Here is a 10715-nt window from a genome sequence, read left to right on the forward strand (position 1 = left end):
AGCATATAGGTTGAATTCTTGAAGAGTGCAGCAGTGACTCGTCAACGATTGTCCTGTTCTCGTCGACGAGTAGATACTGAGAGGTTGGAAATTGTAGAGTCTCTAAGATACCAAGAGCATGAAATCAGACTCGTCGATGAGTGGTCATACTAGTCTACGAGTGGTCTTCTCTCTCTCGTCAACGAGTGTGTTGTTCTCATCGACGAGTGCTCTTAGGCTGCAAGGAAGAATTCAAATTTTGAATTGGAACATTGGGACGGTTGGGTATTTGGAGGTAAACCTTCGACGGGTTGTTGAATATGTCCTTCGAGGCATATTTTGTAAATATAGAGATCATTGGATGAAGTGTATTGTAAATTTTCAATTTCATAGTGAAACCTTGGTCGGATTGCTCCCATGGGTGTAGGCATTGCCAAACCACGTATAGTCTCATGTTGTTATCTTTACTTGTTTTTAGATTTACTGGTTGTGTATGAATTTGTGTTCTTGGTGCTTCATCATTTGTTGCAAGTTTAATTATTCCGTTATGCATCCTACACTCTATTTCCACAACACTACAGATGCGAAGGAAAAGGTCATTGGTTACGTACCTATCGTACGCCAAGACACTTGATAGATCTATACCAAACCTCTATAAGAGAAAAGGAAAAAAGTAAATAAGTTCAATCAAATTTTGCTAATAATGTTTTTCCAATAGACCTTGATGCTGAATCATTCAACTCTATTTATCTTGATGTTACTGCTTTCCTTAATAACCTATTCCCCTTACCTTTCTCTGAAGAAAAATCCTACCCCACTCCCTGGAGCAAACCCTAGGTTCCTTAAAATGAAGAGGAGAGATCCACTGGTAAGTCGGGGAAGTAGGGAGAGACATCCGGAGGGCTTGCTGAAGTCGTGGGAGGCCGTGGGAGTGAAAGAAAGGTGCGGGGGGCAAGAGTTGGCCAGGGAAGTGAAACCCTAGAGAGAGACGGAGGGAGAGATGAAAGGAAAGAAATTTTAAAACAACCAAAATGACCCTTCATATATTTATAGGTGTCTCAGTCCCGGATGAAACCATTGACAGTTTGGCCTAAGTCAAGCCAAAAATCTCCCCGTCTCATCTCAGTAGCCTCTCAGTAGTTCTAACTGTCAACGATTTTCTAATACTTCTCGAAACTATCGACGGTTTGGTGATTTACCAAATTGGGTTCTTACATATGATTCTCAAATCAATTAGGATTTGTAATTAATGTGTTAGGATAACAAATCCATTCAAATTTCATTTAATGTGTTAGCATTCCTAAATCAATTAGGAATTATATTTAACGTGTTAGGGTCCCAAATTAATTAAGAGCGAATAAATAAAGTACTTGGATTATGATTTTTTATATTCCTAAGAGAAGGATTCCCTACCCTATACATATAATTTCTATGGAGCTTTTTCATTCAATTAATAATACAATTCAAAGCCTTTAACTAATTTAAAGGCAGACCCCCCCCCCCTAACCCCCCGGGAATTGATCAACTCTATTTTTTTTATTTGTTTTTCATTCTTTTAATTTCCCTAGTTTTTCTATAATAAAATCCTAAGGAATTATCATTTGGTATAAGAGCCAAGTTGGGAATCCTAACATTACCTTAGCAAATAATGTTAGAGAGCAAACCACTTCTCAAGGCAGTAATCATAGGAAATATTCATGAAAAAGAAGATTGTCTTGCTCGGATAACATGAGGCAATAACTTTGACAAAATGTCATGATGAGTAGGTGAGCAACATCGTTAAGATAGGAAGTGTTAATCTTGGGAAATGTCTTGATGAACAAGTCTCTACCGCCATTAAGCCAGAAGGGGATAACCTTAGAAAATATCTTTCAAAGGGCCCACAAGCTACCTTAATACAATAATCTGGTGTAGTGAAGAGTGGTTCAAAAGTCTATTTAGTCCAAGCATCTAATGAATAATTATATATATATGCTTATTATGTTATAGTTTGATGGGAGGGAAATTTCTTGAGTTAAGCCACAAGAAACTATTTTTAAGCCTAAAAATGCCTTTCAAGGTTTCAAGGCTTGGGAGGAGGAAACTTCTAAGAATAAAATAAATCCTTGTCATATGAGTCAAAGAGGAATAAGGACATTCCTAAAGACCATGAATGTTACTCATAGCAATCATTATGAGGAAGCAACCTATCCATCAATATTGGATATTTTAAAAGTGCAGCCCCAAACATGTCAAGGGTCACATCACATCAATTTGGGATGTCTAACTCCTTGAAAATAAGCTTATAAAAGAGATTTAAAAGTTATACAACGTTCCATTCTAAAATAATCTATATTACATATATATTTTATCCTAATATTGACTTGAGCCTTTAAGAAGGTTTCGATACCATCCTATATAGGAAATTGCTTAGTTTTCCAACCAACTGTCGACGGTCTCTATATACCTTTCGATAGTTGCTTCGATGATTTCAGACAAAAAGTTTTCTAGGAGAAAATCGTCAATGGTTTCACCAAACCATTGACGGTTTTGTTAGTTGCTGAACCGCCAAGAACTTGTGCAGCTGAAGATTGATAAATATTAGATAATCTACGATAGCTTGATATTCTTCAGTTGTATTACTTGAATATTTGTTTGTATCTGATAGTCCAGGATCTTTTGGTTTGATATTTAAATACTTTTGAATACAACTATACTGTGTACAAGTCCTATATATAGGACATCTTTAGATCAATGAAAGTGTTCTGCATTTTCTACATGGTATTAGAGCTCTTTCTCTAACGAATTTTTTTCCTCCCTCATGGTCATTTCCTCTGAGTCCGTTATTGTCAACACTTTTGAGCTTCTTGGAAGTGGGAACACTCCTCTTATTGCCATCAATGTCGGCTCCCATCTTCCTCTAGATCTAACCCCTTCCAACCTCCTTTCTTGGCGCGCCCAACTGATGTTATTGCTCATTGGCTATAACCTCCAGGGCTATCTTGATTGTACCATTGTATGTCCATCATGAACCCTTTCTACCAGCACCTCCTCTATCGGTTAAGCTGATCTTTCACACCATCCTTACATCTGTCTCCAAACCGGTTATGCTACTTATTGCCGCTTCAACCACTACTCGTAATTCTTGGTCCAAGTTGCAATGATCGTATGTCAATTGTTCATGTACTCGTGTTATGCAACTTAAGGAGGAGTTCACTCTCATTCAGTGCGAGTCTCGCTCGCTCTCGAAATATCTCCATGTCGTCCAAGTTTTAGTTAATGAACTTATTGTGATTGACTCTCCTATCTCAGCGGATGATATTACTTTGTATGTCCTCAATGGTCTTGACCCTGAGTTCCGTGAGATTGCAACGCCTATTCAGGCACGTGAGACTTATCTAACATTTGAGGAGCTTCATGACATGCTGGTTGACCACGAAATCTACTTGAGATGGTCAACCCCAACTTATTTGTCAGCTATGTGACAAAGTGGGACACTCGTCCAAGACCTGTTGCTCGGCTTCAGGAGTGAAGTCTATAAATTGTGTTGCTACCAACGGGTTCATCGACAAAAAGTGGCTTGTGGATTCTGCTGCTTCTCACAACATCACATCCAATCTTGCCAATCTCTTTATTCACTCGGAGTATGATGGCACGGAGGTCGTCATTGGTGATGGTTCAAGTTTGCGAGTCACACATGTTGGCTCTATGACTCTTTCCTCTTCCTCGAAGCCTTTTACATTGACTAATACTCTTTGTGTTCCTAATATTCACAAGAACTTAATCTCCATTCATAATTTCACTCGTATCAATAATGTCTATCTTGAGTTTCACCTATTTTATTTTCTTGTGAAGGATCAAAGCACGGGGGCGACTCTTCTTTGCAATAAATGTCAAGATGGTGTCTATCCAATGCCGATGACTTCTTCCTTTACCAAGTGTTTTAGCACTTGTTGGTGAACAAACAACTTCTAATACTTGGCATAGATGACTTGGGCATCCGTTAAATAAAGTTGTTGATTTTGTTATTCGTACTTTTTTCCTTCCAGTAGTAGTTTCTTGTGTCTCTTCATCATCTATTTGTAATGTTTGTCAATGCAATAAAAAGTCACAAATTGCCTTTTTGTTCCACTTCTCATATCTGAGGGCGTGAAATATCGCCTCTTACCAGATGATCACCAAAGGGTGTGGATCCACCAGATGTACTGGTACGATGCCATAGGAGCATGAGGCTACGCCATGTGTTGGGGACGCCGTATAATGTGGACCGGCTTCGTGCTGAAGAGTGTGACGACACTGGGTTGATTAATCATGTGTGTGTTGAGAACTATACTAAAATTGTACTGTGGAAATACTAGAACTGAACTGTGTTATGTTTTATGTCATGATAACACTTATATGCCACACACTGATATAACCTGAATCTGCCTTACTGAGATGTGTCTCACCCTTATCATACGTATATGTTTTCAGGTCCTTCGAGTAACCAAAACTAGCATCCTAGTGTTGGAAGCGTGGTGGTCAGTATTGTGTAGAGTACTTGTATAAGTACTTGGACTGTAATTGGGTTGTCGTTTTGGGTATTGCTGGCACCCTATTTTATGTTTTGTAATATGGACTTTGGACTTTGTTTGTATAGATTTTGGTATGGTACGATGTATGTATGGAATGAACTTTTCCGTTGAGTATATGTCATATATGTGAATGTGTATAGGGTGTACGGAAACCCCACCGGGTCAGACCCTCATTCATTATAGTATCATGTGTGTTTTGTATGATACAGGGACAGGTTCTATACCGAAATTGAAATTCAATTTCAATCTCGATGCTTCTTTAAGCATCCAGATTTCATATACCTATATATATATATATATATATAATATCATAATATAATATTATAATATTATACTTTATTATATAAACATATATATATATATATATATATATCATATACTTAATTTAATTAATTAATTAATTAATAATTAATTATTTTTATTTTTATTTTTTATTTTTTTCACATTTCCATGCCTATAATTTTTGGGGACGTTACATTCTCCCCTCCTTAAAAGAACTTCGTCCTCGAAATTCGCTACCTGATCATTTTTCACATTTCAATTATCTCACACAATCTAGTATATATCATTATGTAAATTTCTACATTATCCATAATTGAATAAAACTATCATTTATCTTAAACATAACTCATACCCCCCCCCCCCTTTGGCAATATTTGCCTCAGTCGGGATCAACGAGTACACTCGTGCTGGTCCACCTCTACCTAGAGATACTTGCTGGTTTCCCCCGATACCATAACCTCTCAAATCAACTAAACAACTTCATACCACGCATTTCCATATACTCTAATTTAAATATCAAACACCCAACTTGACCACAAACAATTAAATCACATTACTTAGATTATTCTCCTTCAAATATTTTTTTTTTCTCTACAAATCAACCAACCTAACCTTCGAGTTCAAATCCCAAGTTCTAATTTCTCTGCTCAGAAACATCACTATCAGTGGATTTACCATAATTTTCTGAAGCTAGCTACTTCTTCATAAAAACACAAAAAACCATCAAGGGATTTCTGCCCCCAAGCTTACAAAACACAACTCAGAACTCCAAACGGTATTTTAATCTACCCATCCTTATCCTTATCGCAACTCAATCCAATACTCTGGTATAAATCATCCCTAACCTAATATTCTAATATTTTCATAACCAGGCAATGTGAATCTAATCACACTTCCGGTTGGACATTACTCTGATACCATCTGTAACACCCCGACCCTCTACGTGGGCTTGGAGTGCTACTAATCCATTCATTTACCTAATAATCTACATTCTAATATCATGTACGCAGCGAAAAACATAAATATAATCTCCACAAATATAATACTAGAGTTTACTATTTCTATTTAAAATCAAAAATAATTATTCATCACCTGTATTCTTTTATATATATATATATATATATATATATATATATATATATATATATATATGCATCCAGTATTCATAATCATCCATATCTCAGAAAACTTAAAACATAAAACATAGAGCATAACTTAATATATATCCCAAAAATATCATCAAAATTATACTCTTTTTCCTTCTATAACCCAAAAAATGTTCATAATAATCTTAAGCTCTCTAAGCTCAATCTCATGGAAGTCTTGAAAAAGATAAATTCATATTTGGGTGAGACACATCTCTGTAAGGGAAGAAACAATATATTAAAATAGTGTAAAGTCAACATGAGGTTTGTATATAACATATTATTCAACATTTGCAAATCATTAACACAATTTCTGAAATCATTTTTTGATCCTATTTAAACACATGTAAAGTATTTTACTCACGAAATTACCTAAGCATAGGGGTGATTACCCGCTCATACAAGCAGCACCCCTCTGCTCTGATACATTAGGCAATTCAAAGGTCACAGCTGAAGCATACTAGGACACTCACCTTACTCAGTAAGCCCTCAAGTGATTGATTAATCTCGTACTCATACAGTTTATACAAAAGTTTACCAGCGAAGGCCCCAAGAATAGGAAATTCTACCCGCCCATACAAGTAATTTCCTTCTGCCCTAATACGTTATGTAGCCTACTGCTACACCTAATACTTACCAGTGCACTCGCCTTTCTCAGCAAACCCTCGGGCGAAGAGTTTGTCTCGCCCTAAACATAACATGTTCTAGTAGCATAAATACTAATAATATCATAATACATTATTTTATCGATCATTATTCTCCATTTCTCATCTGTTCATGTTCTCAGCTTGACATTTCGTAGTGTTGCACTTTACGTTACTCTTTCCCATTTTACATCGTTCACATTTCACATTTCATACCATTTTATTCATTTCCATTTTCATTACATTTCATAATATACCCAACATCTTTCAACTGTTTTACCCAACATTTGTAGTTGTTTTATCCAGCATATTTCAGCTGTTTTACCCAACATTTTTCATTTGTTTTACCCAACATTTTTCAATTGTTTTACCCAGCATCTTTCAACTGTTTTACCCAACATCTTTCAACTATTTTACCCAACATCTTTAAGTTATTTTACCCAACATTTTTCAACTATTTTACCCAACATCTTTCATCTATTTTACATGGTTGCATTAACACTCACATGCAACATATTTCATATAACATTTCCACACTCAATTCATTTCCTGTACATCCTGCATCTCATACATATAACATATTTTCACATAAAATTCTTATTTACTCATGTCACACTATTTAATAGTAAAATTCACATATATTTCCTGTAAAATAAGCTAACTCACATTTAATATTCACATACTAGAAAAAATACCTTTAATTTCTTACATAATTATTCTGAAAAATATTTCACTTTCATTAATTTAATTTCACATATACGTATCTAATAAAACAGTCCTAGGCTCAGAAAACATAATTTAAATGGTTGGCATTTTTAAACCCATACCGAAACATACACACACACACACACACACACACACACACATATATATATAATTCATTTTCCATTAAATTCATAAAAATTATGGTTTAATATATATTTTTTCCCTTACCTGATTTCTTGAACTACGCCAATAAGGACCCTGAAAAGATGCCTACAGCGCTCACCCGAACCCTGATTTAATAATCTTAATTCAATTAAATCAACCCTAAATAAAATACTATTTTAGCATTTCCTAGGCTCATAAATTTCAAATAAATAATTATACCTTCAAATATAATAAATTTGCCTAATTCCTCAAATCTCACTCTCGCTTTGGAGTGGGGCCTAGGAAACTCAAATTGAAAATTTACTCCAACCAAAACGTCAACGATCACGACTAGGATTCCATGGTGGTGCCCAATCGTCAATTTGACTGAAGAAGTAAGGAGAAATTGAGAAAATAGGGAAAGACTACATTACCCCAGGAATGGTAGCTACGCCGCTTCTATGACAAATCAGCTTCGATTGAAATGTTGGTGGCGGAGCTAAGAACCCAACGGTACCTTCCGTTTTCCGATCGGTCGAATATCCGCCAAAAAATTGAGGAGGTAGAGGAGGAGGGACGGAGGTGTAGCTGAACCGTGAGGGGGGGGGTAGGCGCAGCTTCTCTGCAAAAATTGAAATTCAATTTCAATCTGTATGCTTCTTTAAGCATCCAAATTTCATATACCTATATATATATATAATATATTATATTATAATATTATACTTTATTATATAAACATATATATTCCTTCATCCTTATACACACACACACACATAGAGACACATTATATATATTGACATTTCCATGCCTATAACTTTTTGAGACATTACAGTTCAGCAGCTTGGTCATTGGTTTTCTCTCAAGGATCTTGGTCCCTTATATTATTTTCCTGGTGTCGAGGTGATTTCAGTTACCTGTGGGTTGTTCCTCTCCCAAAAAAAGTATATTCAAGATCTTCTTTCTCGCACCAAGATGGACGATGCTAAGGCAGCGTTGACTCCACTTGCCACAAAGGATCTTCTTCAGCTTCAAGATGACTCTTATCCTACAGATTCGACTGAGTACCGCCGAGTTATAGAAGCTCTCCAATATCTCTCTCTTACTCAGCCTGACATTGCCTTCCTAATCAATAAGTTAGCTTAGTTCGTGCATAAACCATCTCACCTTCATTGGACCGCTGCCAAACGCATTCTGCAATACTTAAAGGGCACTCTTCATCATGGCATCCTGCTCAAGCGCAGTGGGAATCTCACTCTTCAAGGGTTCTCTGATGCAGATTGGGCCAATGATAGGGATACTAGATCCTCCACCTGTACCTATCTTATTTTTCTGGGTGATTATCCCATTTCCTTGAGCACACGTAAGCAACGTGTTGTGGCTCATTCCTCTACTAAGCCGGAATATTGGGCTCTTGTTTTAGCCACCTCTGAGCTTGCTTGGATTCGCTTATTGTTTCATGAACTCGATATTCCGACTACAAAGCTCCCGAATTTAGTTTGCGATAATATTGGCATTACTCAGTTGAGTCTTAATCCTATTATGCATTCACGGATGAAGCATATTGCTATTTATCTTCATTTTATTCGTGATCTAGTCACCAAAGGTTTGCTACAAGTATCTTTTGTTAGCACCCATGATTAGCTTGTAGACCTCTTGACTAAGGCTTTATTACATTAGAAATTTCATTCTCTATACTCCAAAATTGACTTAACTGATGGCATGCCTATCTTAAGGGGGCATATAAAGGAATACGTGTAGTTTTCTAACCAACAATTGACAGAATCTATATACCCTTCAACGGTTGCTTTGAGGGTTTTAGACAAAAAATTTTCCAAGAGAAAACCATCTGCAAATTGTCAACGACTTCATCAAATTGTCGACGGTTCTGTCGGTTGTTGAACTACCGAAAACTTGTGTAACTAAAGATTGATTGATATACGATAATCTGCGATAGCCTAGGATTCTTCAATTGTATTACTTGAATATTTGTTTGTATCTCATAGTTTAGGATCTTTTGGTTTAATATTTAAATACTTTTAAATTGTAACAAATATACTGTGCAATAGTCCTATTTATAGGACATCTTTACATCAATAAAAGTGTGACACATTTTCTACACATCCAAGGTCCTTCAAGCTCTTTCTTTTTTCTCTTGGTTGCCAATGATGGTTTTGATTTGGGCCAAAGATCGAGTTTAATTTTTGCCATCTACAACATCAACACCAACAACCAAAAAGCTCTCATAAATTCATTTTTGCAAATAATAATTGAAGACTAGTGATGACAATTATAACTTATACCCATTAACTCACCCATACCACCATAAATAAAAAGATTAAGATACTCCCATGTAATTATATGAATCATAAATGGGTGACCAATTTCAACTCAAAAATTAAATGTGTAAAAAGGGTGTATCTGCTTAATTCACCGACCTATTTAAATTTACAAACTAGTTAATTGTAATAGCAATATATTTTTGTTAATTGTAATAGTAATATATTTAATGTGTCACATTTAACGCTATATTACAATTATATAATCAATATTATAATTTAGATATCAATTTCGTAGAGTATTAATATTTTCTACATAATTAATTTGGTCCAATTATTCAAACTAAGTAATATGCATGCAAGTACATAATTACATAGTTGTTTGATTAAAATGTCTGTAATTATATAATTGGTTATGCCTATCATTTCGTTTTAAAATACATAATTATATAATTAATATGATAATTTGAAAATTTTCATATTAGAATATATATATACATATATATATATATATGTGTGTGTGTGTGTGTGTGTGTATAATTACACAATTGCGTACGCATATAATTAGTCTGGTTTAGTTATCTAAGCAAACTAATATGCATTTATATAATTATGTAATCTATTCAATTTAGTACATGAATAATTATGTAATTCGAATAACTATAATATTAATTTGAAATTAAACTACACATTTGCTTAATTTAATATTATAATTCAAAATTTTATATACATTCTTTTATAATTATACACAATTTGATGTTGGAATATGTACTAATTACATTGCTATGTACATAATTGTTTTTTATTAGTTATGGACAGTATAAAGAAACATACATGATTAAGTATTTGATTCAATTTTTGCATATATATACCCAATTATATATATAGTTATAACATAAACTGCTCTTATCATTTGAAATTCAATAAACGTAATTACAGAATTACAACTACAATTCCAATAATTTTCAACCAAGCAACAAACTAAAT

At 34.8% G+C, this 10715-nt stretch overlaps 1 long non-coding RNA gene across 1 annotated transcript in view; it reads right to left on the reverse strand.

Annotated features, from left to right (window-relative positions):
* LOC131143977 (uncharacterized) overlaps positions 1 to 8074 on the reverse strand; it is a 50816-nt gene extending 42742 nt beyond the window's left edge. The window contains exons 1-2 of the long non-coding RNA XR_009133681.1: positions 7887 to 8074; positions 7537 to 7598 (exon numbers count right to left, since the gene is read on the reverse strand). This is a non-coding gene — a long non-coding RNA (uncharacterized LOC131143977). The remainder of the gene's footprint in view (positions 1 to 7536; positions 7599 to 7886) is intronic.
* Between the last annotated feature and the right edge of the window lie 2641 nt (positions 8075 to 10715).

Source organism: Malania oleifera, chromosome 1, assembly GCF_029873635.1.
Source record: "Malania oleifera isolate guangnan ecotype guangnan chromosome 1, ASM2987363v1, whole genome shotgun sequence".
Taxonomy (NCBI): Eukaryota; Viridiplantae; Streptophyta; class Magnoliopsida; order Santalales; family Ximeniaceae; genus Malania; species Malania oleifera.